At 32.4% G+C, this 5,303-nt stretch overlaps 1 long non-coding RNA gene across 1 annotated transcript; it reads left to right on the top strand.

Annotated features, from left to right (window-relative positions):
• Positions 1-243: 243 nt before the first annotated feature.
• LOC138314984 (uncharacterized) lies at positions 244-4,878 on the top strand. The gene is made up of 3 exons (XR_011207444.1): positions 244-399; positions 1,916-1,970; positions 4,296-4,878. It is a non-coding gene; the product is annotated as an uncharacterized lncRNA (long non-coding RNA).
• The last annotated feature ends 425 nt before the right edge of the window (positions 4,879-5,303 follow it).

Here is a 5,303-nt window from a genome sequence, read left to right as displayed (position 1 = left end):
GGCCTTATAATACTAAACGACACCTGTCTATCCTGGTATCGTGGTAATACCACTTTGATGGCTATTTAACTGCAGAAATAACAAAATTGTGTTTTGTTTACTTTTTTTTTTCATTCAGTGGTATTTATAGTACTAACCAATAGTAAAACAGAACAAGGAAAGAACAAATCAGCTCGTGTGCCTTGTCTGCCTTAGTTTAATTCCATCCTTATGCTTTACAATTTTGATTGACATTTGAAATATAAAGAAGGAAGGTGACGTAATAACGATACAATGTTTGATAGTCTATCACGTGACATGAAAAAATATTGACCGGAGACATACGATATAAAAACGTCCGTTGTGACAACACCCTAAGCCGTCCTAACCATTCAGCAGGGGTATCAACATCATAGCACGGTAGGTACATGTGTCTATTACAAGTCTGGTAACGTCAATAGAAGGCAACTTTCAAGTGATACTCTATCTTTATAAATTTTATTTTCATATCTTATATTTAAGTTCATTTTTTATTTTATATTTTCATATGAAATACATTTAATGCAATACATGTTTTTTTAATCTTTTATCCATCATATTACATATTTATGTGCAAAAAATTTTGAAAATATTGTAAACTAGACCTTGACGTCCCGTTCCTGTATGCCATTGCCAGAACGCCACTGTTTATCACACCTTTTGTTTTTTAAATGAATTACAAATTAGTTATGTACGGATTTAAACTTCTAGCTAGTTACGGTTTTCTTAACGAAACATTTTTAAACGTAACCCAGTCCTCTCAGAAAGTAGAAAATTTCAAGCTATTAGCTAAAAAACAAATAATATGGCAATGTAGTATACTTTGAAATTCGTATAATTAACTTTTTTAATTCAATATTAATTAAACTTTCCAATATTTACTTAATATTATTCACAGAATCAACACCTAATCATTTATAGCGTGCATAAATCAGACCATGAATGTATTACCTGAACTTTATAAATCTCTCTCTCTATCTCTCTCTCTCTCTCTTTCTCTCTCACTCCATATCTCTCTCTTATCCTTTTCTTTTGTTGTTTCCTTGAAATCGATTATTTCAAACAGGGTTAGAAATATTCAGACCTTGTCAGAAAAGACGAAATTAAAAGTTTCACCAATTGTATAGAAGATTCTAACATTGATTATAAGAACATGATTTTACTACGATGACTTGTGGCCTATCAATAAAAACATTTTAGCCTGAATTCTGTTAAATATGGCAATAATTTGTATTCGTTATGAAATAACTTTTTCTTGATGGGTAATTAATCTATTGGTTGATGTTGTCAATGTAGTAATTATGAAATACAATAATTTAAATCCAGTCGTGTTACGAATAATATTAATCTTCATCAGTATAATCAGAAGTTAAATAGTCCTAGGTCCCAATAATCATGTTAACTATCATCAGTAATTCAATAGTCTTAGGTCCCAATAATCATGTTAACTATCATCAGTAATTCAATAGTCCTAGGTCCCAATCACACAATAATTCAATAGTCCTAAGTCCCAATTACACAGTAATTCAATAGTCCTAAGTCCCAATTACACAGTAATTCAATAGTCCTAGGTCCCAATTACACAGTAATTCAATAGTCCTAGGTCCCAATTACACAGTAATTCAATAGTCCTAGGTCCCAATTACACAGCAATTCAATAGTCCTAGGTCCTAATTACACAGTAATTCAATAGTCCTAGGTCCCAATCGCAATTTTCTATTGCGTCAGTTGATATTTAAAACATTATCTTTAGTATTTGTAATTACATACAGGAGGAAATAATAATTGAATCTTCCTGTTTTTTAAATGCGTCGATATAGTGACGAACTGTTATTTAATACATTTTATGTTTGTAATTTCATACAAAGGAAATAATAACTTCCTGTTTTTAATACAGATGTATCTTCCCTTCTACTGCATTTCACTCGTAGTCCTGCTCCTCACATTTTATGGTAAGTGTCCTTGTTTGATTAATATTTTTTATTTTATTTTCAAGAACAAAGACATATCTACACTATAAGTATACAATTGACGTATGTTTAAGTTTATAGATACCGATGATTTCCTTTAGAATGCAGTATTTACACTAATGAAGTTTAAAGGCTCAACGCTAATTTTAAGAGAATGTTAGCTAACACACGTGTGGAAAGTATATGTTAATATATATGATCTTGCTAAACATTTACACGCGGGCATCATCTTGTAAGAAATTCCGCAAAAATAAATAAATCAATAAAATCTCGTTATTCATTCTATTCTTACTGACTATAAACAAACTAGAAAATGTGTTTTTGTATCGTTTTTGTTTGTGTATTATTCAACAAACACATTTATTTTGTCGGAATTACACCAAACGAATAGTAATTTAGATAGCAATTATACTTTGGGTTAGTATAGCATAATTGGTTGGTTATAGTATTGTCCCTATAACTTCTATATTACTCTAAATTTAGTCGCCTTTCACGAGGAGGTCAGCAAGTACAACTCTATCTCTAACAACATCTAGAAAGGTCAATAATTGAAACCTATTTCATTTGAGGATTAATACTGGAACATGTGAACATCACATCGTGCACGCTGTTTAAATAAATGTGCAATAAAATAATCGACATGGCTTAAAATAGAAGTATTTTTTGAGCACCATATTTCTGTCACTTCACAGTTTTACGACCAAAAGTTGATTTTAGTCATGACTGTTTCCCTTCGTCATTCGCTCGTACTCCAACGTATGCTTATTTTATAAACCTGATATGCTGTTACTTATTGTTTATTTTTTTTGTCTCGGACAATGAGGGAATAAATGGAAAATAATTAAATTGTGATCGTGTTTGATCAATACTCTTTAAAGGGACAATTCACTCAGGCTAATTCTTTTACATAACTTAAACAGGTACAATATGGACGATGTACCTATACCCGAGCCAAAGTCACGCACGTTAAAGATGCTCTACCGCCGACAGAGCATAAATGATATTAATTATTTTAACAATAATTGGTGTTTAATTGTGTACATATATGTCTAATTAACACAAAAAAATGATATAAAATAATTTATTTTGCCTTTGGTGCATGAGAAATCCGTACTTCATTCCATATAGGATATAACGGCACGGAATTTTTTCGGGATGCAATTAATTATTTTTTATATTTTTAACTTGAAGTAAAATTAGAAGCTCAAACTTTTCAATGGTGGTAATGGTGTAAAGTAAGTAACTTTTGTAACTGATGAACATTACTAAATCGTCTGCTCCTGTTTTTGATAGTGAAAAAATACCATTTGTCGGCGGTGGAGCATCTTTAAACAAATAAAGTACATAAGCACTGAGAAGGTGATAAAATGATTTTTAAGGCAAGACAATTCACCTAATAAGGTAAACATACTACTGTTAGAGCGATTTGAGCAGTTCTAGACTAAAGTTGCATTACTCTACGAGCAAGGGACAGGGTTCGGCATACAAGAAGTTCGACCACAATGTGTAATTGCGGACAGCGAGCGAGTTTTAACATCTACACGCATGTCACGACCATGGGCTTTTCAAACATATCACAGTAAAACCGACTGATCTAATTTCAATTAGAACTGGTTTTGTTTCGATATATGTACAAATTTTAATGTTCTCTTAGACTGAATTGTCCCTTTAAGAAACACAAAATGAGTGAAAATTTGACTAGTGAAAATACCGCATAAACAAAACCATGCAGGTGAACTCTTGATTAATAAGTATCTCATTCAGATCTCGTAAACGAACTCGCATGACAACTGCTGTCGATTGCCATTCGTATTAATATACATATGCATATTCCGTATTTGCATATTACAGAGTTATCTGCCCTTGTGGGTAGGCATTGATTGTGACGTCATGTGTTTGCGAGCATAACGTCATACGTATCAGAGAAAACGACGTGAATTGTGCTCTCAAAATAGTGACGTAACAATCGATACCTACCCGCAAGGGACCTAACTCTGTGATATGCAAAGACGGAATACATGTACTAGTTGTTGAATAATGTACGAAATAAGTTACAGCATATTTAATTGTTTTTGTTTTGTGTTATTAGTTATTTCATCTCGTTTGGCTCGACAAAAATATAATTGTCATACACTGACAAAATGTCATTTAAAATGATGAGACTTTAAATCTATTCGAACTGAACCACATATGTTAAGTAAGTATAGAGATCATCAAATGTGAGGGAGTTCGCATATTTGTGTTTTATCAAATTAACATAACTACTAGTGTATATTGTCTTGATTAACAAAAGTTATTGTTTTTTAGATGCGGACGGCATTAGTTCAAGTACAGAACCACCAACGACAACAGTAACGCAAGTAACCACACAGCCGCCTGGAACGACTGATGCCGGCTCAACGAATTCCACTAGTGATTCTAAAAATGGAGCTGGTAAAGACGTACCCATGAAGTTCTCCATGATATTCCCAGTAGTCGTATACATCTGTGCCAAGATGTACGCTACTTGAGGACGTGTCAATGTGAGGTTCCCAAGCCTCTTGATACGAATGACTCACACATCGTGACGACGCCAAACAGAATGACGGAGGCTATCTGAAAACTTCCAGGACAAAACAACAGGTCGCAGTTTTCAAGCATAATGTTTGTTTTACAGTTTTCAAGAATACTTTTTAGGATTCCCTGGATAAGCTTATAAAAATTACTTTATTTCAATATTTCATCAAGGTGATATATTCTGAATATGAATGTACATTTTTTAGTACAGATGCATTATTTACCAGACAGCCATAAATGTAGGAGACAACTCCTGAATGACGGTAAATATAAATGACGTACTGTAAGGTGAAATTATATTTAAGAAAATACAATAAAAAAGATATAAGATGTAGGTTTTATTTTCGTTATATTTGTGTTCAATAAGAATATATAGTTTGCTTCACTTCTTTATTGCAAACACGAACAAAATAACGATACATTTAATCATCATACTCAATCACAAACTGTTATAAACACAACGTACAACTATATACTATGTTTCAGTAATATCGCACTATAAAATTGGCAGTAGTTTCCACTATTACAAATAGACACAAAACGAACACACCACAGCTTCCCGAAATTTACAGACATTCACACAAATACAATTCACACAATAAGAATCCGTCCTTAAATGGAAATTGACGTTAAAAGGACGTACATAAACCGACCAAAATATGTTGTTGTTCTGAGCGTCAATAACGTGTCTTAAAAAATAATCTTTCATAAAAGTTATTTTCATAGTCATTTACCTAGAAGCAAATTCATTTCCCCAAA

Source organism: Argopecten irradians, chromosome 1 (genome assembly GCF_041381155.1).
Source record: "Argopecten irradians isolate NY chromosome 1, Ai_NY, whole genome shotgun sequence".
NCBI lineage: Eukaryota > Metazoa > Mollusca > Bivalvia > Pectinida > Pectinidae > Argopecten > Argopecten irradians.
This window is presented reverse-complemented; position numbering and strand designations above follow the sequence as displayed.